We start from the raw sequence: 25348 nt of genomic DNA, 5'->3' as shown, positions 1-25348 counted from the left end.
TAAAACTATGGATGAAATAAGATCCAAATTTTATAAATAAAAATCAGTAACAAGGAAATATACCAAAATGTTAGGATTATTTGGAGATTATTCTCTTTTAAGGGTTTTGTATTTCCAGAGCACCTGGGTGACTCAGTTGGTTAAGCGTCTGCCTTTGGCTAAGGTCAGGATCCCAGGGTCCTGGGATTGAGCCCTGCTGTAGAGCCCACTGTCAAGCCCTGGGTCTGAGGTGAGCTCCCTGCTCAGCAGGACGTCTGCTTCTCCCTCTCCCTATGCCCCTTCCCCCACTCCGCTCTCTCACTCGTCTCTCAAATAAATAAAATCTTTAAAAAAATAAATATTTTGTATTTTCTAGGTTTTATATAATGAACATGTATTACTTAATTGTCTAAAAACAATAGCTATATTAAGATAATAAAGTTACTCATGCTCAAACTTTTATGTGTATGATTAATTCCCCATGCAGCCAGGATTCCCTAGGTTCCAACTGAACAATTCATTCAAAAGCACAATATCTATGAAAGAATCACTGACATCCAAAATTAAAAGTGTTCTCCTTAGAGATAATTCTGCCTCTAAGGGCTTTGAACTGTATATTTTTGCCTTACTCTTCTTGACAGTGAAGATTGTTTTCAGGAGGAAAAAAAGTCATGGTTTTTCCAGGGTACTCTCCTCGTTGCTTTAAATTTTCCATCTTTTTATGACATATGCAAGCAAAAAGCCATCTCCTCCCTCAACTGGATCATTATGTTTTGGTCCGGCAGGCATGCACTGTAAAGAAGCACAGATGTGGTACAGGACTTTAAATGGTTTTGCCAAGTTTACAAGGCCAACTGTGGAAGGACCCGACAGGTGGGGCTCTGAGCCAAGTGGGTGTGGTAGAGAGGGTGAGTCACCATCCAGAGCTAGAATCACAAGAACAGAATGCAGAATTAAGATAATGGAACTTAAAATGTCCACAAAATGAGAGAGGACAAATAGGCAGAGAAGAAGCAGGAACTGTGTATTAAAAGCAAGATTCTGGACCACAGTGATGATAATCCTATCAGGAAAACCTCTAGAATCAACTCAGATAACTGGAAGGAGGACCAGTCAGACGAATAGCTATGAGGATTCGGCCCCTATCTGTTGGCTGCTTACTTCATGCCAACAGATATCAACAGGACATTTGATTTAATCATCATGACAGTTCCATAAACCAGTATTATCCACATTTATTAGATGAAGGGAGCCACTCAGAGAGTGATTTGCTAAAGTTTATCTAGCTGGTAAATATTGGAGGATTTAAATTTAGATACAGCTAACTCCAAATGCCAATTTCTTGGCACTGTGAATCTGCCATAGACCCTAGACGTAAGAGACAATGGAAAGGAAGGTGATTTCTTAGGCTCAGAGGTGGAGACCCATGGTAAGAGAACCTGGATCGTTCAGTCGATTAAGCGTCTAACTCAAGAGTTGGATCAGGTCATGATCTCAGGGTTGTGAGATCAAGCCCCACGTTGGGCTCTGTGCTGGGCATGGACCCTGCTTAAGATTCTCTCTCTCCCTCTGCCCCTTCCCTCGCACTCTCTCTCTCTAAAATAAATCAATAAGATCTTTAAAAAATAAAATATGGTAATTTTTTTTTCAATGGGTTTTCTGGATTTTTTTTAAAATAGGCTCTATGCTCAAAATGGGGCTTGAACTCACAATCCTGAGATTAAGAGTCACATGCTCTATGGACTGAACCATACAGGTGCCCCTAAAATATAGTAAATTTTAATGATTTTTGAAAACTTCTAAAGACCTCCACAGATTCCTAACAATCAATTGCCATTGTTGTATGTATTGCATTCCCAAATGCTGAGTAGTGCTTAAGAGTGTGTACACATTCATAACAATCAAGCAAGGACAGAAGAAGCTGCCATGGAAATTGGATGCTGGGATCATGCTCCAGCCACTTGGGGCATAGGATTCTGAAAATTAACATTTTTGGCAAAATTATCTATTATTACATGATGCAGACTGCAAAACCATTAAAAAGTAAACAAAACCTTGAATATTAAATTCCCAATGCCAAGGATTAACTCTATTGCCTTACTTTGGTAATTTGTCCAACTGCAATTTGTTTCATTTTCCTTCCATTTCATAAGTCAGATTTTTTTTCTTCAAAAGCCTTCATATCTAACATCCATGCTCTTGAGGAATTTTGGGTCCAAATACATTTGGTAGCCACTAAGCAAAATGAAAATATTGGAAACATTCCAGCTCCTTGTTTACTTTAAAACAAACATTTACTCTTTCCCTAAAGTCCACAGTTTATTGACCTTTACATTTTACATTTTTTGTATTTACTGAAACAGGAAAAGCAGAGACATTTAAATGGGTTTCAGTTTAAGAGAAGCTGGTATTTAAGAAGTAAGATTTATGAAATGACTATTTGAGAGAGTGATTATGTATATTTAAAAAAAGATTTTTCACTTTTAACAAAGCTTCCTCTATGTTTCCTATTAATAGTTGCCCTACCAAGTAAGCTGTTTGACTTAATATATAAAATTTTACTTAGAATTCTACGATTTCAGAGCAGGAAAAATAGTTGAAGATGATTTAACATTTGTGTAAGCCAAGGAAAAAGAGGAGTTAAGAAATTTGCTCAGTCAATGGTGGCTTGTTTAGTAGTAGTTGGGGATTTGCTGCCAGTAGACCTAGCCTGTTGCCAGTAGACCCACCTTCTTCATTTTCTTCTTCTTCTTTTTTTTTAATATTTTATTTATTTATATGGGAGAGAGAGCAAATATGAGCAGGGCCAAGGGGTAGTAGGAGAGGCAGAGAGAGAAGCGGACTCCCTGCTGGGCAGGGAGCCAGATGTGAGGCTCTATCCTAGGACCCACGAGATCACAACCTGAGCTGCTTATCTACCTGAACCATCCAGGAACCCAACCCAGTTACCTTCACTTTAAAAGAGGTTCTTGGCGCAGTGGCACAGCCCGGGGTATGATCCTGGAGACCCGGGATCAAGTCCCACGTCAGGCTCCCTCCCTGCACGGAGTCTGCTTCTCCCTCTGCCTGTATCTCTGCCTCTCTCTGTGTGCCTCTTCTGAATAAATAAATAAAATATTTTTAAAAAAACACAGTCTGAGTGGATTAAAAAAAAAAACAAGACCCAACTATATGTTGTCTACAAGAAACCCACTTTATTTTCCTTTTTTTTTTTTAAGTATTTTATTTATTTATTTGAGAGGGAGAGAGAAAACATGCACTCAAGAGCAGGGGAAGGGAGCAGCAGACTCCTCGCTGAGTAGGAAGCCTGACATGGGACTCGATCACAGGGGAGCTGAAGGCAGACACTTAACTGACTGAGCCACTCAGGTGCCCCAGAAACCCACTCTAAACATAAAGTGGATAGATGAAAAGATACATTAAAAGTAAAGACAGCTTTTTTTAAAAAAGTAAAGAGATTTAAAAAGAAAAAGATATACCGTGCTAACACTAATCAAAAGAAAGCTGGAATAGTAATATTAATTCCAGAGAAGCAGATTTCAGAGCAAAGAAAATTAACAGGGATAATGTGAGACATTATAATAATAAAGGGACCAAGTCACCAAGAAGACATAATAGCCCTTAATGTACATGTATCCAACAACAGAGTATTAAAATACATGCAGCAAAACTGTTAGGGCTACAAGGAGAAACAGATGAATACACTATTGTACTTGGAGACTTCAACACCCATCTATTAGTAATTAGCAGAAAATCAGCCAGGACATAGTTGAAATGGACAGCATCATCAGTCAACATGACATAATTGACATGTATAGACTACTTCATCTAACACACTTCATCTAACCACAGGAGAACACACTTTTTCCTCAGGGTCACACAGAATGCTCACTGTAAGGACCACGTCCTGGGCCACGGAAACACCTTAGCCCATAAAAAAAATTCAGACTTCATACAGTGTCTCCTCTCGGTCCACACAGGAATTAAACTAAAAATCAGTAACAAAAAGACAACTAGGAAATCCTGAAATGTTAGGAGTTTGAACAATATACTTCTCAATAACACATGGGCCAAAAAAGAAGTCTTACAAGAAATTAAGAAATATTTTGGGGACACCTGGGTGGCTCAGCGGTTGGCCATCTGCCTTCAGCTCCAGGCGTGATCCTGGAATCCCAGGATCAAGTTCTGCATCGGGCTCCCTGCATGGACCTGCTTCTCCCTCTGCCTGTGTCTCTGCCTCTCTCTGTGTGTGTCTCACATGAATAAATAAATAAAATCTTTAGAAAAAAAAAGAAATATTTTGAACTAAATGAAACTGAAAATATAACATTTTGAAATTTGTGGTATGCAGTAGAAGCTCTGCTTAGAGGAAAATGTATAGCATTGAATGCATATGTTAGAAAAGCAAAATAAGTGAAAATCAATAATCTAAGCTATTTTAGGAAACTAAGAAAAAAGGACAAATTAAATATAAAGTAAGCAGAAGAAAAGAAAATTAGAGCAGAAATCAATGAAATTGAAAACAGGAAATAAATGAAATAAAAACATTCTTTGAAAACATCAATAAACATTGATGAGCTTCTAGCCAAGCGATGAGAAAAAGACAGAAATGGGCACCTGGGTGGCTTGGTTGGTTAGGCATCCGACTCTTGATTTTGGCTCAGAATGTCATCTCGGGGTGGTGAAACTGAGTCCCACACTGGGCTCCGCACTCAGTGTTGCGTCTGCTTGAGATTCTCTCTCTCCCTCTTCCCTGCTTCTCCCCCCAACACACAAACACTCTCTCTCTCTCAAATAAATAAATAAATCTTTAAAAAAAAAAAAAGGGAGAGAAAGGGAATATTTTGAGTAATTCTATGTTTACAAATTTGATCATCTAGATGAAATAGACCACATCCCTGAATCTATCAAAATTCATTCAAGAAAAGATCATCTGCTTTCGCCTTTATCTAGGAAAGAAATTGAATCAGTGATTCATAACCTTCCAAAATAGAAAGCACCAATTGGATTCACTGGTGAATTCTCCCAAACATTTAAGAAAGAAATAATGTCAACCCTCTACAATTTCTTTGAGACAATAGAGGCAGAGGGGACACTTCCTAACTTACTCTATGAGGCCGGTATTACCCTAAAAGCAAGACCAGACAAAGACTTAGGAGAAAACTACAGTCTGAAATCTCTCATGAACATTGATGCAAAAATCCTCAACAAAATATTAACAAATCAAATCTGACAATATGTAAAACGAAGTATATACATCAGTCACACAGGATTTATTCAGTAGAAAAATCATCCAATCATATCAGTAGATGTAGAGAAAGCATTTGACAAAATAGTACATGGAGAATGATTTTTATATGTATCTCCTTGTAAATGTCTGCTTTTGTACATCTAAAGTCTATACAGCAAAATTCTGACAGATGAGTTTTCTTTTCGCTTCTCTGAAAGCGAAGTTTTCTGTAAAATTTTCTAGAAAAGAGCACTAACCATGACTATTTTTTTTTTAAAGATTTCACCCACTTATTCATGAGAGACACACACAGAGAGGGAGAGAGAGAGAGAGAGAGAGAGAGAGAGGCAGAGACACAGGCAGAGGGAGAAGCAGGCTCCACGCAGGGAACCCAACGCGGGACTTGATACGGGGTCTCCAGGATCAACCCAGAGCCGAAGGCGGCGCCAAACCTCTGAGCCACCGGGGCTGCCCACTAACCATGACTTTAAAAACCTTTATGGGGGGGATCCCTGGGTGGCGCAGCGGTTTGGCGCCTGCCTTTGGCCCGGGGCGCGATCCTGGAGACCCGGCATCGAATCCCATATCAGGCTCCCGGTGCATGGAGCCTGCTTCTCCCTCTGCCTGTGTCTCTGCCTCTCTCTCTCTCTCTGTGACTATCATAAGTAAATAAATAAAAATTAAAAAAAAAAAAACCTTTATGGGGGATCCCTGGGTGGCGCAGCGGTTTGGCGCCCGCTTTTGGCTCAGGGCATGATCCTGGAGACCCGGGATCGAATCCCACGTCGGGCTCCCGGTGCATGGAGCCTGCTTCTCCCTCTGCCTATGTCTCTGCCCTCCCCCCTCTCTCTCTCTCTGTGACTATCATAAATTTAAAAAAAAAAAAAAAAAAAGATTAAAAAAAAAAACAAACCTTTATGGATGGATTTCCCTGGTGGCTCAGTTGGTTAAGCTGCCAAGTCTGATTTTAGCTCAGGTCCTGATCTCAGGGTTGTGAAATGGAGCCTCACGAACAGCTCTGCACTCGGTGGGGAGGCTGCTTAAAATTCTCTCTCCCTCTGCTCTTCCCTAGTGCACATGTGTGCACATACTCTCTCCCTCTAAAAAAACAACAAACAAAAACACACAAAAACAAAAGGACAAAACACTTTTATTGATTTGGCAAGAGTCCACTACTAGAAACACTTGTTAAAAGATCACAGCTAAAGGGGATGAGGTCATAAGTTTTCTAGTGCCCAGTTGATGGGGGTGAAATTGGCAACTGGAATGAGCTTCCCCTGGTAGAGTGCTCAAGTGGCCAGATTTGGCATTTCCAAACTGCAGGCAAGATGCAGACAACAGAGCAGCATAGAAATGCATCCCCATCTCTTCTCCCTAGTCTCATTTCATATAAGCCCTGGTCATTGCTGTCATCGATAGAGATCAGTTGTTTTTGGATCTTTAATGTCAACCTAAACAAGTGAACTTGTACAAATCAGTCATATACATGTGTGCACACACATACATTTAACTACAGTGCTGAAGACTCAAACTATAGGTGTTTACACTAGATTTACTCTGATCAATCTAGTTTGTTTGTTTTTCAGATTTACAAATAGTGCTATATAGTTCTGTTAAAGCCTAAACCAGCCTTATTTTCCTTGAACTGTGCCAACCCCATGTCTGGTCTCTGGAAAGAGATGTTTTCCAATTTGGAAATTTGACTTCATACAGACTCATTGTCATATTCTATACACAGCCATGCATCTTACTCCCTCATAGTATTTCCTCTTTGGGTTGCTTGACTGTCAAGAATATTATTACTTTGAGAGAGTGCAAGCGTGAACAGGGCACTGGGGGAGGGCAACTCAAACTGGCATCAGCAAAGGGTTTTGGTTTGTCATTGAAAAGTCTCAGGATGGGGGAACCTCGGTGGCTTAGTCAGCTAAGCATCCAACTCTTGATTTTGGCTCAGGTCGTGATCTCAGGGTCCTGAGATCAAGTCCCTTGCTGGACTCCGCACTTAAGATTCTCTCTCCTCCCTCTGCCCCTCCTCAATCCCACTTAATCACGTGCTCTCCCTCTTTTTAAAAAAAAAAAAAGTCTCAGATGGTTTTCAGACATGACTTGATCCAGGAGCCCAGATGATGTTATCAGGATGCAGTTTCTTTCTCTCCCTAAGTTCTGCTCTCACTGTGTTGGCTTCATTCTCATTGTCCACTCAGAGGCTCTCCAGGCCCTCATCCTCCCAGGTGGTATTCCAGCACAAAAGAAAGCACCTTTTCCTAATACCTCCTTATGACTCCCTGCATTCACACTAATTGAATCAGTTTGGATCACTAGCCACTCTTGATTAGTCAGTTCTGGGTCATATGTTCCACCCCCAAGGGGGAACATAGGGGAAACAAAGGAGCTCCACCCAGTCCACAATCCATATGGATTAAGTCATAGAAAAATGGTTCGCCAAAGGAAAGCCAAGGTCATCCTGACCCAGAAGAAGAATAAATGAAGGATGACCAAAACAGTAGATGTTTAAGATAAAACTGAAGTAATCTGTGGTTTCTGTGTGTGAGTGTTGGATCCTGAACAACTGGAGTGTCAGTATGAAATTCTCTCTGGGAAGCAAGGGAAGGCTGAGAGCTCTGGCAAAGGCAAGTGTTCTAGTGTTCCATGGCAAAGTGTAGTTGTTCTGTGACTTCCTCAAGAAAAATATACTAACACCCCCTAGTATCTGTTGCCTATTTCAGAGACATAACTATTAATATAATTGTCAGAGAAATCCGCTGTCATCCCTGCATTGTGTGTGTCTGAATTGATGACCGTACTTTTCACCAAGCCAGCCTTAAGTTCATCCAAATGTATTCATTAATGCATTTATTTTTGATATAATAGAAGACCCAGGAGTCCCTATGCTTAATACATGTTCATTTTTGTGCTCTATAAACAGCCAAATTTTAAAGGAAAAACTTTTTTCTATTATTTGAATTTGAGACTAGCACTAGACTATGTAGGAGACCGACCTGTGCTTTCATCATCCCTTCCTTAACCAGAGAAACTGAACTGCGTATATGCCTTTTTTTCTGAGAGTCTATTTGTATCTCAGAGGGGTCTATGACTTAAAGTGTGAAGAACCACTGGCCTAACCCTATGAGCCGCAGGGTACCATTTTGCTCATTTCACTGGGGAGGCCTAGGACATGATAATGGCAGCTGGGGCTGTGGAGACAGACTTGGCATTTACCCAGCTCTACTCTGTGACATTAGGCAAATTACAGTGTCTCAGCCTCATTTCTCTCATCTGTAACATAGGGATAAAATAACTGCTACCCCAAAGGACTGTGGTAACTGTTCAACAAGAAAATTCATGTCAAGCATATAAATCAGTGATATATGTAGTAAGTCTTAATTTCTTATTAATGTTATACCTGTACAGGTATACAACTTAGGATGGTATTAACATCCCTATAAACCTACTGAACATCATAGGTTAGCCTAGCTTACCTGAAACATGCTCAGAACACTTACAGTAGCCTAAAGTTGGGCAAAATCATCAAACTCAAGCCTGATTCATTTTTTTTTTTAAGTTCTATAATTCCAGTTAGTTGACACAGTGTAATATTAGTTTCAGGTATACAATGTAGTGATTCAACACTTCACCTGGTGCTTATCACAAGTGCCCTCTTTAACCCCATCACCTATTATACCCATCCCCCCAATCACTTCCCTTCCAGTAACTATTAGTTCCCTGTAGCTAAAAGTCTGTTTCTTGGTTTGTCTCTCTTTCTTTTTTTCCCTTTGCTCATCTGGGGTTTTTTTTTTAGATTCCACATATGAGTAAAATTATATGGTATTTGTCTTTCTCTGACTGACTTATTTCATTTAGCATAATACCCTCTAGTTCCATCCATGTTGTTGCAAATGGCAAGATTTCATTCTTTTTTATAGCTGAGTAATATTCCATTGCATACATATACCACCTCTTCCTTATCCATTCATCAGTTGATGGACATTTGGGCTCTTTCCATAGTTTGGCTATTGTGAATAATATTGCAATAAACATTGGGGTGTGTGTATCCCTTTCAATTAGTATTCTTCGGGTAAATACCTAGTAGTGTAACTGCTGGATCATACATTGGATAGTTCTATTTTTAAGTATCTGAGGAAACTCCATACTGTCTTCCACAGTGGCCGCACCAGTTTGCATTTCCATCAACAATGCAATACAATTCCCCTGACCCTACATCCTCACCAGCATCTGTTGTTTCTTGCGTTGTTGATTTTCGTCATTCTGATAGGTGTGAGTGCTAGCTCATTTTGGTTTTCATTTGCATTTCCCTGATGATGAGTGATGTTGAGCATCTTTTCATGTGTCTGTTGGCAATCTGGATGTCTTCTTTGGAAAAAATGTTTATTCCATGTCTTCTGCCCATTTTTAATTGGATTATTTCATTTTGGGTGTGTTGAGTTGCATCAATTCTTTATATATTTTGGATCTTAACCCGGTGTCAGATATGTCATTTGCAAATATCTTCTCCCATTCCGTAGGTCATCTTTTAGTTTAACACAAGCCTAAGTTATAATAAAGTGTTGGATCATCATCTAATTTATTGGCTACTGTACTGAAAGTGAAAAACAGAATGGCTGAATGAGTATAAAATAATTTTAAGTGTATCATCTGTTGACCCTTGTGATCACATGGCTGACTGGGAGCTGCAGGCGCTCAGCATCCAGAGAGGATCATCCCACATATCAGCAGTCCAGGAAAAGACCCAAGTCCAAAATTCCAAGTACAGTTTCCACTGAATGCATGTCACTTCCACACTATCATAAGGTGAAAAATCCTAATTGGAGTCAGTCTGTATATTCTTGGCTTCTGTATTTCTCTTTCCTTAGTTTTCAAACTTTAGTGTTACAATATAACTAAACCACAGTTCACCCAACCACAATATGTCAATCGTTCACCATATGTTTTTACATAATGAGGACTTACTGCATCCCTGGAATTTGAGATTAAAAATTAACAAATAAAATATCTTTTATTTAATACAATGTATATGTCTCTGTGAGTGGAGGTTGTAATTAAATAGCTTTACTAATATTAGCTCATTTAATCCTCATGATCATTTTATGAGGTAGGTTCTATTTTTTTTTTTTTTTTAAGATTTTATTGGGCAGCCCGGGTGGCTCGGCAGTTTAGCGCCACCTTCAACCCAGGGCGTGATCCTGAGGACCAGACATCGAGTCCCGTGTCGGGCTCCCTGCATGGAGCCTGCTTCTCCCTCTGCCTGTGTCTCTGCCTCTCTCTCTCTCTCTCCTCTCTGTGTTTCTCATGAATAAATATTTTTTTTTTTACTTTTTTAAGTTTTTTTTTTAGATTTTATTTATTTATTTATTTATTGAGAGAGAGAGAGAGAATGGCTGGGACACAGGCAGAGGGAGAAGCAGGCTCCATGCAGGGAGCCCGAACTGGGACTCGATCCCGGATCTCCAGGATCACACCCCAGGCTGTAATGTAGGCGGCGCTAAACCACTGTGCCACCGGGGCTGCCCGATGAATAAATAAATTTAAAAAAAAATAAAGATTTTATTTATGAGAGAGAGAAAGAGAGAGGCAGAGACACAGGCAGAGGGAGAAGCAGGCTCCATGCCAGGAGCCCAATGCAGGACTCGAACCCAGGAATCCGGGATCACGCCCCCAGCCAAAGGCAGGCGCTCAATCGCTGAACCACTCAGGCATCCCAAGGTAGGTTCTATTATTATCCTAACTTTATAGATGAGGAAAGGGAGGCACAGAGAAGTTAAGTAGCTTTCTGAAAGTTGCACAGCTAGGAAACATTAGATTTAGGATTTGAACCCCAAGAGTCTGATTCTAGAATCCAAGTCCTTAACCACTTTGCCATTTCTTTTTTTTTTTTTTTTTCCATTTCATTTTTTAAAGTAAACTCTACACCCAACGTGGGGCTCAAACTCAGGACCTCAAGATCAAGAGTCTTATACTGTACCAACTGAGCCAGCCAGGCACCCCAGCCATTTAATTTCCATCTTTGCTGTTTGGTTGATAGAGAAGGAAATGTTAAAAGAGAGAAATAATTATCAACTTCTCATATTTATTAAGCACCTATTGCGCTGGGGCTTTCACACCTACTTATTTCAATACTTTAATCACCATTAGTACTTTTTAAGAACAATCAAAAGAGATTTTTACAGAGCACTTAAATACCAGAAACTACTTCATTTAATTCTCTAACAGCCCTACAAAGTAGATGCGGTCATTATGGCCATTTTACAGATGAAGAAAACGAAGTTTTAAAAGCTTAAGTAACTTGCCAAACATCCTATGAGTAGTAAGTAGTCAATCTGGGCTTCAAACCCAGGCTGCCGGGCTCTAAAACTCTTGTGTTTAACCACAGTACTTTCCAATCTCCCTGACTCTGTGGTGTAGGTATTATGTTGCTATTATTATTAATAAATCACATAAATATTTATTCAGAATCCATTCAGTGGATACTGACCACTGACACCATTATCTATCACTTTGAAGATGGGAAAACCAAGCCACAGACTAAATAGATCCTCAGCTGCTCCAGGGAAGGGGCTCAGTCTACTTAATGGGAAAGGGAACTACAGGAAAATTTGTGAACCAAATGCATATTTCCTTTCAGGTTTCCAAACTCTCTTGCAAACACTTTTCTCTCATCCTAGTAACGCTGATGCCCCCAGGGTACTATTGGAAAATAATATATTGTCTCCAAACTATTACGACTCAGTTGAGAACTCAGAATGGATTAGAGAGGATACGATGCAATATAAATGTAGAGTTCTAAGAATGCTAATGCGGGCAGTGGGCAGTTCAAAGACAGGACATGTCCATTAAATAAGAGTTTCCAACATTCTGATGTGTAGCTAAAGATGAACTCCTGCCCCCCAGGGCAGAGGAGTGAAGAAACTGGGAACTTTGAGAGAACTTTTGGATTCAGAAATTTTAAAATATAGAAAACATTTGAAGAGCAGACAACTCAGGGAGTCTGACCTGATGGTGCTAAATCTTCAACACAGAAATTAATTTATGGAATTCCTGTTGACCAAGTCCAGTGACATTAAGATTGTGGTAACTCCAAGGAGGGTATGTTAGACCTTAATAAACTGATAGGAATGAGTTGAATAGCAAACACCATGTAGTTCACAGATTCTCTTTGTTAGTTCTCACAACTTCCTTGTTCTGTAGCCATTATCAACCTATTTTACTGTTGAGAAAATGGCTAAAAGAGTATCTAGGTCTCTCTGGCAGGGGAGATAGGATTCACACCTAGTTCTATGCGATTCCAAAGATCACTTTTTTTTTTCCTAACAATGCTTCCCCCCCCAGAGCAGAAAAAGTTTGTCTCTCCTAGGATCACAAAATCTACACCAATTGCAGGATATGAAGATGAAATACCAAAAGCCAGGATGAGAGAAGGAGTCAGTCAGGGCAGAAAAGACTGGGCCAACCTACCAGGAGAGTGTATGCCTGTAATTTACACAAGGTATCACACCCTTAAAAAGAGTCCTGGGCAGCCCAGGTGGCTCGGTGGTTTAGCACTGCCTTCAGCCCAGGGCCTGATCCTGGAGTCCCGGGATCAAGTCCCACGTTGGGCTCCCTTCAGGGAGCCTGCTTCTCCCTCTGCCACTCTCTCATGTTCTGTGTCTCTCATTAATAAAGAAGTGAGGTCTTTTTTTTTTTAAAGATTTATTTATTTATTCATGAGAGACACAGATTGAGAGGAGAGGCAGAGACACAGGCAGAGGGAGAAGCAGGCTCCTCGCAGGGAGCCCAATGTGGGACTCGATCCCGGATCCGGGGATAACGACCTGAGCCAAAGGCAGGTGCCCAACCACCGAGCCACCCAGGCGTCCCAATAAGTGAGGTCTTAAAAAAAAAAAAAAAAAAAGAGTTCTTCTATCTGGTCCATTGCCATTCTAGGCTCAGTAGTTGACCACCTGCCTTCGGGTCAGGTCATGATCCTGGGGTCCTGAGATTGAATCCCACATCAGGCTCCCTACAGGGAACCTGCTTCTCCCTCTACCTATGTCTCTGCCTCTTTCTGTGTGTCTCTCATGGATAAGTAAATCTTAAAAATCTTTTTTTTTTTTTTACAAAAAAAAAAGAGCCCTTCTAACTGGTCCATTGCCATTCTAGGCTGTGTTGATTTCTGGAGCACTGCCGCCTACCCAAGTGATCTAGATGATAAGATTGCTGGACACTGATGGGGTTATCCTTTCAATGACCTCAACATATCTGGACCCTTTTTCTGTGACATTGACAACTGTGACTTTTTGTTCTATTAGTTTGTTCTACTGTAAGTTCCAAGATTTGAGTTTGGATTTAGGAGTAAGAAGCCCATCTCACCACAGATTTATAGATTCATGAATTCTCAGGCCAAACTATTGTAATGATGTCACTGTTTATTAGCACTTCATTACATGGTCCCAAACAGGCTGCTTTTATTTTAAACAAAAGTGAATCCCAATCTTTTAGACATGTATACTGAAATATTTGCAGATGAATTATATGATGTCCAGGATTTGCTTCAAAATAATATTGGAGGACAGGAAGATGGGCCACCAGTCAGTATTAGTTGAAATGGGGTGTGGGAGCACATAGAGTTTCTTTGTATCTCTCTCTCTCTCTCTCTCTACTTGTGTGTATATGTTTGAAATTTTCTATAATAACATTTTTTTATGATAAGAACATTTTAAGTACATTGTCACCACCAAGTTTTAACTTTCTTTCAGCCTGCTATGCACTTGCCTTTTTCTTTTTGAAAATTCAGTTCCCATCTTCTCTGTGATTCTTTCTCTAGCTACTCCAGCCCAAAGAAATCCTTACCCTCCTCAAAAGTCATCATTTCTTTTTTCTTTTAAGATTTTGCGGGGATCCCTGGGTGGCTCAGTGGTTCAGAGCCTGCCTTTGGCCCAGGGCGCGATCCTGGAGTCCCCGGATCGAGTCCCACGTTGGGCTCCAGGCAGGGAGCCTGTTTCTCTCTCTGCCTGTGTTTCTGCCTCTCTATCTCTATGTCTATCATGAATAAATAAATAAAATCTTTTTAAAAAATAATAAATAAATATTTTGTTTTTGGGGCAGCCCGGGTGGCTCAGAGGTTTAGCGCTGCCTTCAGCCCAGGGCGTGATCCTGGAGACCCAGAATCAATACCCACGTCGGGCTCCCTGCATGGACCCTGCTTCTCCCTCTGCCGGTGTCTCTGCCTCTCTCTTTGTCTCTCATAAATAAATAAAATCTTTAAAAAAGAAGAAGATTTTGTTTTTAAATAATCTCTACACCCAACATGGTGAACTCTCAACTTCAGATCAAGAGTCCTATGTTCCACCGACTGAGCCAGCCAAGTGCCCCAAAAGTCATCATTTCTTTAAAACACATAATTGAAAAGAAAAACAGGCTGAAAATCAATGTATTAAGTATCCACATTAATAAATTGAAAAAATTCGAGCAAACTCAACCTAAATAGAGTAGAAAAAAAGATAATCGAGATGGAAAAGATAAAATAGAAAATATATGATAAAGAAATTACCTAAGCCAAAAATTATTTCTTTGAAAACTGATAACCCAACATAGACAACTTTCTAGAAAATACACAACTTATCAAAATTAAATAAGAATAAAGAAAAATCTAGAGTCTTGCATCAGATAGCCAATGAGTGAAATTTCAAAGAATAACTTAAGAATAATGATGATCGGGGATCCCTGGGTGACTCAGCGGTTTGGTGCCTGGCTTCGGTCCAGGGCATGATCCTGGAGACCCGGGATCGAGTCCCACATTGGGCTCCCTGCATGGAGCCTGCTTTTCCCTCTGCCTGTGTCTCTGCCCCTCTCTCTCTCTCTCTCTGTCTCTCATGAATAAATAAATAAAATCTTTAAAAAATAAAAAGAATAATGATGATCAAAAACCTGTAATTTAAAACTTTTCCACAAAGAGAACCCCAGGCCCAGATGACCTCACCAGCAAATTCTACCAAACATCTGCAGAAGAAATAATGCCAATCTTAAAAATCTTCCAGGGAATAGAGAACGAGGAAACAAAACTCTGTGTTGTATTATGAGCTACAATAACTTAATACCAAAACCTCACATACATTTTAAGAAGAAAAAATATAATCTAATTACACTCATCAATATAGACACAAAGCTGTTGTTGTTTTTAAGTAGGCTCCACTCTGGGTGTAGCTTGATCTCATGACCTGAGATGCGGACCTGAGCTGAGATCAAGAGTCAGATGCTTAATGAACCGAGCCACCTAGGTGGCCCATAGGGGCAAAATTCTTAACCAAAATATTTGTAAGCTTAATACAGAAATACAGAAAACAGGGCAGACCCGGTGGCACAGCGGTTTAGCGCCGCCTGCAGCCCCAGGTGTGATCCTAGAGACCTGGGATCGAGTCCCACATCGGGCTCCTTGCATGGAGCCTGCTTCTCCCTCTGCCTGTCTCTGCCTGTGTGTCTCTCTCTGTGTGTCTTTCATGAATAAATAAATGAATTCTTAAAAAAAAAAAAAAGAAAAGAAATACAGAAAACACAAAAAAAGAACTGTGTGCCATAACCAAGTTGAATTTATTCCAGGAATGAAAGTAAAATCAATTAGTGTAATTTACTACATTATAAGAAAAAAAGGATTTTTTAAAAATAATATAAAAAAAATAAATAAAAAATAGTATGATGTCAACAAATGCCTAAAAATACTTGATAGCTTTCAACATAGATTCATGATTTTAAAAAAAGCTCTTAAGAAAGTCAAAATAAAGGCAAAAAATATAATCTGATAAATGATGTGTGTAGTAAACCTCAAGCATTATATTTAATGGCGGAAAGCTGAGACTCCCTCTTAAAGATCAGGTTCAAAACAGGTTCAAATTGATTCAAGAATGAACTGAAGGCCCACTAAAATAAAATAGAGTTCAAAATCAAACCCATGCATATTTTGACATTTGACTTACAATAAAGGTATATGTAGATCAATAGAGGAAAATGGATAGTGTTTTCAATAAATGGATCTAGGGCAAATGGTATAGTCATACAATGGAATCCCACATATCAACTAAAACAAATGCACTATAGCTACATGCAAAAATATAATAATAATAATAATAAGACTGAGTGAAAGAAGCCAGACACAAATGAACATACTGAATGATGCTACATAAGTTTCAATAAATGGACAAAATTCCACAGTGTTTAGAGATATGTATTTATGTAGTAAAACTATAAAGAAAGCTAAGAAAGAGATTTTATTAAAATTAGCTTATTGATTACCACGAGTGGAGAAATTAAAGTGTAATGATCAGGATAGGGCACGAAAGAGACTTCTGGAGTTTTGGCAACATTATATTTGTCAAAAAAGGAGGTCAAGGGTGCCTGGGTGGCTCAATTGGTTAAGCGTCTGCCCAGGGTCCTGGGATTGAACCTCACATCAAGCTCCCTGCTTAGCAGTGAGCCTGCTTTTCCTGCTTCCCCCTGCTTGTGTGCATGCACTCTCCTCTCTCAAATAAATAAATAAAATATTTTAAAAATAGAGGAGGTCAAATTGGGAGGCAGTTATACTATGCTTTGATAAGGTTTATGATAAACCACTGAGCTATGTATATTATGTCCATTTCTCTGTATATGTTATAATTCACCATGGAAAGGTTAAAAAGAAAAAGAAGTGTATTCTCTGCTCATGTCCTTCCTGGTGGCATCAGGCATAGCCTCAACCTGCACAGAGACACGGGCAGGTTTGTGGACTTGCAAGTGCAGTAGAAGCTCTCCCCCACTGATGATTCTCTATCATCAGCACCACAGACCACTGCAGCCATCCAGAACATGGCCAAGGCTGATAAGGTCATGGACAGTCAACCTGAAACCTCTGCTATCTCTGGGGCCATTTGCAGGGGGGATGAGTTAGATGATTCCATTCTCCAGTTGGCCAAGGCACATAGAAGTCAAAGGACTTCTGACTAGAGACATGGAAGTGAAATGTTTGTCTAAAATAAATAGCTGGGCGGGCACTGAGGTGGGCACTTGATGGCATGAGCACTGGGTGTTATTTTGTATGTTGACGAATTGAACACCAATAAAAAATAAATGTATTAAAATATTTTTAAAGAAAATAAAAATAAATAAAATAAATTAAGTTAAATTAAATTAAATTAAAATAAATAGCTGGGGCACCTAGCTTGCTCAGTTGGAAGAGCATGTGACTCTTGATCTCAGGTTCATGAGTTTGAGCTCTACATAGAGTGTAAAGACTACTTAAAGAAATAACATTTTATTTTTCAATTTATTTTATTTTTTTAAAGATTATTTATTTACTTATTCATGAGAAACACAGAGAGAGAGGCAGAGACCCAGGCAGAAGGAGAAGCAGAATCCATGCAGGGAGTCTGATGCGGGACTCTGCAATCACACCCTGAGCCAAAGGCAGACGCTCAATCATGGAGCCACCCAGGCATTCCAATAAATAAAATTAAAAAAAAAAATAGTAGGGATGCCTACTATTATTTGACTCAAAGAGAGTTCAAACAAGAGACACTCCCTGCTCTCAGAGAAGTCACTGCAGCTGGGGGAGGGGAAGGCTAAAAGATTTTAATATCTACTTAGGTTAAATGATGTGGATCACATTATATGCACCATACGAATGCAAAGGGAACATCAGTAAGAACAAAAATACAAAGATCTAAATGTGAGCACTGAAACCATAAAAATTCTAAAAGAGAGCACAGGCAGTAATCTCTCTGACATCACCCATAGCAGCATTTTTCCAGATATGTCCCCTGAGGCAAGGGCAACAAAAGCAAAAATAAACTATTGAGACCATATCAAAATAAAAAGCTTCTGAACAGCAAAGGAAACAATCAACAAAACTAAAAGACAACCTACCGAATGAGAAAAGATATTTGCAAATGACATATCTGACAAAGGGTTAGCATCCAAAATATATAAAGAACTTATAAGGGCAGCCCAGGTGGCTTAGTGGCTTAGCACCGCCTTCAGCCCAGGGCATGATCCTGGAGACCCTGGATCAAGTCCCACGTCGGGCTCCCTGCATGGAGCCTGTGTCTCTGCCTCTCTCTCTCTGTGTCTCTCATTAATAAATAAATAAAATCTTTTAAAAAAAAAAAGAACTTATACAACCCAACACCCTAAAAATGAAACAATCCAATGAAAAATGGGTAGAAGACATAACAGACATTTCTCCAAAGAAGACATCCAGATAGCAAACAGATGCATGAAAAGATGCTCAAAGTCACTCATCATCAGGGAAACGCAAATCAAAACCATGATGAGATATCACCTGTCAGAATGGCTAAAGTCAACAACACAAGAAACAACAACTGTTGGCGAGGATGTGGAGAAAAAGGAACCTTCATGCACTGCTGGTGGGAATGCAAACTGATGCAGCCACTGTGGGAAACAGTACAAAGGTTCATCAAAAAATTAAAGGTAGAATTACCATATGATCCAATAATCACACTACTGGGGATTTAACCAAAGAACATAAAAACACTAATCCAAAAGGATACATACACCCATATGTTTGTTGTAGCAATTATTTACAATAGCCAAATTATGGAAGCAGCCCAAATGTCTGTCCATTGATAGATGAATGGATAAAGAAAAAGTTATATATATATACAAAATGAATGTTATTTAGCCATGAAAAAGAATGAAATCTGGCCATTTGCAACAACATGGATGTACTTAGAGAGTAAAATACTAAGGAAAATAAGTCAGAGAAAAACAAATACCATATAATTTCATTCATGTGTAGAAATTAAGAATCAAACGAAACAAAGGGAAAAAAAGAGAGACAAACTGAAAAACAGACTCTTAACTATATAGAACAAACAGATGGTTACCAGAGGGGAGGTGAGGGGGAGAGATGGGTGAAATAGGTGAAGGGGATTAAGAGTCCACTTATCTTGATGAGCACTGAGTAATACATAGAATCGTTGAATCATATTGTACATCTGAAACAAATTTACTACTGTATAATAACTATATTGGAATTAAAATAAAATTTTTTTAAAAGAAGCCAAAATAGGATGGTTTCGGATTAGACATGAAACTTAATCCGAGCCTTTTGAATAGATTACACAAAAAGGAGAGGCTGGGTGGCTCAGCGGTTGAGCCTCTGCCTTTGGCTCAGGGCATGATCTTGGGTTCGGGGATCGAGTCCCACATCGGGCTCCTTCCGGGGAGCCTGCTTCTCCCTATGTCTGTGTCTCCGCCTCTCTCTCTCTGTGTCTCTCATGAATGAATGAATGAATGAATGAATGAATGAATGAATGAATGAATAAATAAATAAATAAATAAATAAATCTATCTTTAAAAAAAGGAGAGGACAGGACATTATAAGAAAGGAAACGGCAACATAACTATAATTGTAATCAGCTTTTACTAAGTGTTAATTATTTGTCAGGAACTCTTCTAAGTGCTTTTAATATAATGCTATATTTATTCCTCAGAATAACCCTGAGACAGGTACTAGCAAGAGGCAATTTGAAAGATGAGGAAATTAGGGCACAAAGAGGTAAAATAACATTCCCAAGGTTTAGGCACAGAGAGGTTGAGTAACTTGCCCAAGGTCACAAAGCTAATAAAAGGCAGTGCCAAAATTTGAATCAAGCAATCAAGATTAAAATGATATAGGAACTAATAAAATTAGCTTAAACATTTTTATAAGAATAAAGCTATATGGTTTTTCGCATTATTTAATTCATAATAGTTAAACATAATAAATAAATATTATTTATGAATGAGGGTATAGTAATGTGTACTGAACTTTGGCTTTCACCTTTCAAAACTAACTAAATAAGAATCACATATAAAAATTCTGTAATAAAAAAAAATTCTGTAATAGAAAAAATATATAAATAAATAAATAAATAAAAATTCTGTAATAGCTCAAATTTGCAACCAGGGCGCAGGAGTACAGGAACACCTGGCTGGGGGTGTCCCAAGCAGACCAGGTTCAGCCACTCACTGCTGACAAAATCCAAAGGCAGAGAGACAAGTGGTGGTGAAACAAGAAAGGGATTTATTTCAGTGAGGCCCACACTGGGAAGACAGCGGACTACCATTTCAAAGACTGTCTCCAAAGTGCTGAAAATACTTCTAGGTTTATATAAGGAAATTGTGGGACAAAGGTGAGTGGGTATGTGCAGGTAGGCAGTAAAGGTCAAGTGAATCATTGTGTTGGAGTCAGTCATGCAGGGTCTTGCTGGCTCAGGGCAGTTCTTATTGCTTGAGGGGTTAGTTTCAGTTCCTATCATGGGATGCTTTGCCCGCTGGCAGTTTTTTGTTTTTTTGTTTTTTGTTTTTTATTTTAAATTAAGTAGGTTCTACACCCAACATGGGGCTTGAAGTCACAACCCTGAAATCGAGAGTCACATGCTCTACCCTGTGAGCCAGACAGGTGCCTTGCCCACAGGGTCTTTTGCCTGAGTTAAGAAATAGGCTGGAAAGAAGAACATAATTAGAAAGTACAGACTAGAACACCTGGCTGCCTCATTCAGAGAAGCGTGTGACTCTTGATCTCGGGGTCATGAGTTTGAGCTCCGCATTACATGTAGAAATTATTTAAAATAAATATTTTTTAAAAGATGTATTTATTTTGAGAGAGCACAAGCGACAGGCAGAGGGAGAAAGAATCCCAAGCAAACTTTGTGCTGAGCGCAAAGCCTGACTTGGGGTTGGATATCACAGCCCTGAGATCATGACCTGAGCCAAAACCAAGGGTAGGATGCTTAGCTGACTGTGCCACCCAGGAGCCCCTAACTAAATTTATTTTAAAGTAAAGACTGAGGGGAATCCCTGGGTGGCTCAGTGGTTTAGCACCTGCCTTTGGTCCAGGGCATGATCCTGGAGCCCCGGGATCAAGTCCCACATCAGGCTCCCTGCATGGGGCCTGCTTCTGCCTCTGCCTGTATCTCTGCCTCTCTCTCTCTCTCTCTTTCTCTGTCTCTCATGAATAAATAAATAAAATCTTTAAAAAATAAATAAATAAAGACTGAGGAGAAAATGGGGGTGAAGTCCTCTTTCATAATCAGTTCATTTGAAATCACAATAAAATATTTTCCTATATATATAATGAAGAATAAAAGTATATGCCATTAAAAATTAATCAGTCCAGCAGCTGGCACATAATTTCACTTTTTGATAATAAGGGGCAGATAATATTAAACATGTTAAAAGGTGACAAAAGGTTCAGGATTGTAGTATTTATATATACCTTTTTGGGGAAGATTTTATTTATTTATTCACGAGAAACACAGAGAGAGAGAGGCAGAGACACAGGCAGAGGGAGAAATGGGCTCCATGCAGGGAGTGGGACTTGATGTGGGACTCGATCCCAGGACCCAGGGTCATGCCCTGAGCCAAAGGCAGATGCTCAACCACTGAGCCACCCAGGTGCCCTGTATTTATACGCTTCTGATGATGGATAGAAGTAGAAAAATGTTCACCATTAACCCAGAAGGCTGACCTATAGCCCACATAGTTCCAATAAGGATCAAATACGTCCTGGTTACTACATTTTTAAAGGGTCTCATGACTGCCGGTACATCTCACCAATAGTTAATATGGAGCTGAATGATAAGCACCAAAGGAATCTTGTGAAAGTAGTTTTAAAAGTAGTAATTTGAAGAAGTGTGGGACCCAGGAAATTTAACAAAAATCCCCTACCCCTGGACAAGCAGAGCAGGACTAACTCCATTTTGTGCTGCACCCACCACCTCCTGTATGACCCCCACATGACTTGCTTATGCTTAAGGCGCTGCCCCACCCTAGTCAAGCGGCTGGGTACACCCTTATTGGAAATCGGCTCATAACAATGTAACCCCACCTTGTGCCCGCCAAAACTGCGAGCTAATTCTGACCAAAGTAATAGGCCAGCTCAAATGGATACTATAGGGTAAAATGTAATTCAATCGGCCACCTGCGTGTGGACAGACATCACTGCAAATTTCTGCGTATGTTACAATCCCATTGGCCGCTGGCCCCTATAAAGCTGCTACGCCTCTTAGTCTTAGGGTCCAAGTCCCTGCTCCACTGTGTTGGGTGCACTTGGACCCAAGCTCGAGCTTGTAAATAAACCCTCGTGTGTTTGCATCAGTGTCGGCTCCTTGGTGGTTTCTCGGATTTGCACAACAGAAGACATTTATGATCTACTACTCCCTGCACACCCCCTCCCCCTTGAACAATAAGCAAATATCCACCAGCTTCGTACAACAAAAGGGCAGCTCTTTCTGCACGAGTCCTGTCCACATGCTATAATAAAAGCATTTTTTGCACTAAAAATACCTCAAGAATTTTTTCTTGACCATTTGCTCCCCATGCCACATCACTTCCATTATGGAATTTTATAGAATAAGTATATCAGATAGGACAGCCTGGGTCCTGCTGCAGTAACAAACAATAAAATTGTACGACTTAAAACAACGAAAGCTCATTTCTCACCTAAGCTATGTGCACGTTGTGGCTGACAGAGCAGGATCCACTTCTCATAACCACTCAGAGGACTACACTGACAGAGCAAGGACCCTTTACACCAGACAGAAGAGGCCTCTGGAGAGTTCCATATGAGTGAAGGTGATGCTTCACTTCTATTCACAACTCATCGGCCAGAAATAGACATATGGCTTTATGGGATCCCAAGATTGCCACGAGATGCACTCCTACCTGATGCCTGGAAAGGGGAGGAATGGTAAATAGTCAGTAAACTGTATCAGTGATTTCACAGCATGGCTTTTTGGTTTGGGGTTTTGTTTTGTTTTTAAGTAAGCTCTAGGCCCAACATGAAGCTTGAACTCACGACCCTGAGATCAAGTCACATGCTCCACAGACTGAGCCAGCCAGGCACAGCACCCCCTCAGGATGTTTTAATCTTTATTGAATAACACATACCAAATCTAAAATAAAATTATGACTCTTTTGCACATTATCCCAGTGTGATGTGAAAAATATGAAGGTTCCTTAAAATAATCCATTCTATATTAATCAATAAAATAATCAATGTCATTAAACCTCTATTCCAAAAAAAAAAAAAAAAAAAAAAAAACCTCTATTCCTTCAGCTTCAAACTTGCTTTCCTTTCCAGATAATGACATGTCGTACAGATAAGAATTAAGAATAGCTGAAAAGAAAAAAAAAAAAAAAAAAGAATAGCTGAAAAGAATTACTTATGTTTAAACATGTGGGAAAAAATTGAGGGTTCAATATTCTTTAATGCCTTGGCTCTGCTTTCACCCGACTATCCTTCAATAACTATGCACTTCTGAGCTACAGAGGTTGATGATTAAAGGAGATTTTACTATCACTCCTGCCATTCACACTCACAGAGTATATCTGATTTCAGAAAATCACAACAAATATCCTATTACTGTATTTCTAACAGCCATACTTGATCCTTACCTGGAATGTACATCAGACAAGAAGAGGCAGGAAGCCTAAGAAGGGTTTACGGTGCCTTGATTGGTCACGAAAGAAAGCTTCACCCAAAACATATTAAATTGTTCCTTTGTCATCCAAGAGGGTTTTATACTCTGGGGTGAGGGATACACCTTTTTTTTTTTTTTTTAAATAAAGTAAGAAAAGAATTATTGTAAATGCAGAAGTAAGAGAAAAGAACTTATATGACGTGAGGAATGAGTATTTATACAATAGGGAATCTGTAAGTTAATTTACTTAAAGGAATAAGTATCCACCTAACCTTTCTACTATGTCACACAATAAGAACCTGAAGATGATGTGAGTTTTGGGGACGCCTGAGTGGCTCAGTGGTTGAGTGTCTGCCTTTGGCTCAGGTCGTGATTCCAGTCCCAGGATGGAGTCCACATCGGGCTCCCTGCAAGGGGTCTGCTTCTCCCTCTGCCTGTGTCTCTGCCTCTCTCTGTGTGTCTCTCTCATGAATAAGTAAACAAAATCTTTAAAAAAAAAAAAAAAGATGATGTGAGTTTTAATTCTTGCTGTGTCTAATGGCAAGGAATATTTGCCATAGAATATGATGAGTAATGAAACTGTGTACGTGAGAGGCTTTCCATTTTACCACAACCTAGAGTAGGAAGCATATTTTACATTATGATCCGATACATGCATATTGTTTCATGAAACAATAATTACCCTCATTACATGTGATGCACTCTGATAGTCCCATTCTAATGTCTTTTAATGCTGCTCAGAACCTACTAAATTGATTTCATGACCAACTAATGATTCATAGCCCACAATTCTATTTTTTTAGACATTTTATTTATTTATTAGAGAGAAAGAGCATGAGGAGGGTGGAGGAGCAGAAGGAGGGAAAAGCAGGCTCCCCACTGAGCAGAGACCCTGTCACAAGGAAGATCCATCCCAGGACCCTGAGATCATGACCTGAGCTGAAGGCAGACGCTTAACTCACTGAGCCACCCAGGCGCCCCTCATAGCTACAATTTTAAAACGTTGAGCAATAGGTATAGAAATTTATAATGAGGGATGCCTGGGTGTCTCAGCAGTTGAGCATCTGCCTTTGGCTCAGGGCGTGATCCTGGAGACCTGGGATGGAATCCCACATCGGGCTCCCTGCATGGAGCCTGCTTCTCCCTCTGCCTATGTCTCTGCCTCTCTCTCTGTGTGTCTCTCATGAAAAATAAATAAAACTTTTTTTAAAAAGAAATCTATAGGGACACCTGGGTGTTTCAGAGGTTGAGCGTCTGCCTTTGGATCAGGGCGAGATCCTAGAGTTCCGAGATCAAGTCCCACATCGGGCTCCCTGCGTGGAGCCTGCTTCTCCCTCTGCCTGTGTCTCTGCCTCTCTCTGTCTCTCATGAACAAATAAAATCTTAAATTAAAAAAAAAAAAAGTTGGGAGAATCAAAGAAATGATTCTATCCTAGAGCCTCTGGAGGGCGTGTGGTCCTGTCAACACTTTGATTTTGGCCCAGTGACACTGTCTTTGGACTTCTGGCCTCCAGAACCGTGAGAGAATAAAGTTCTGATGTTTTAAGCCCCAAGGTTTGTGGTATGTTGTTACATCAGGCTCAGGAAATTAATAGGAACTCCAAAAGCTTCTTAATGAGAGTCATATTGCAAAGTGCCCAGAGTGTTACCAAAATCCAAGTTTAGCTGCCTGTCACTCATAAAGACAATACTC

At 39.8% G+C, this 25348-nt stretch overlaps 1 long non-coding RNA gene across 1 annotated transcript in view; it reads right to left on the bottom strand.

Moving 5' to 3' along the window:
* Positions 1-428: 428 nt before the first annotated feature.
* LOC144284962 (uncharacterized) overlaps positions 429-25348 on the bottom strand; it is a 28917-nt gene continuing 3997 nt past the window's right edge. The window contains exons 5-7 of the long non-coding RNA XR_013353352.1: positions 22676-22904; positions 6123-6309; positions 429-771 (exon numbers count right to left, since the gene is read on the bottom strand). This is a non-coding gene — a long non-coding RNA (uncharacterized LOC144284962). The remainder of the gene's footprint in view (positions 772-6122; positions 6310-22675; positions 22905-25348) is intronic.

Source organism: Canis aureus, chromosome 15, assembly GCF_053574225.1.
Source record: "Canis aureus isolate CA01 chromosome 15, VMU_Caureus_v.1.0, whole genome shotgun sequence".
In the NCBI taxonomy this organism is placed as follows: Eukaryota; Metazoa; Chordata; class Mammalia; order Carnivora; family Canidae; genus Canis; species Canis aureus.
This window is presented reverse-complemented; position numbering and strand designations above follow the sequence as displayed.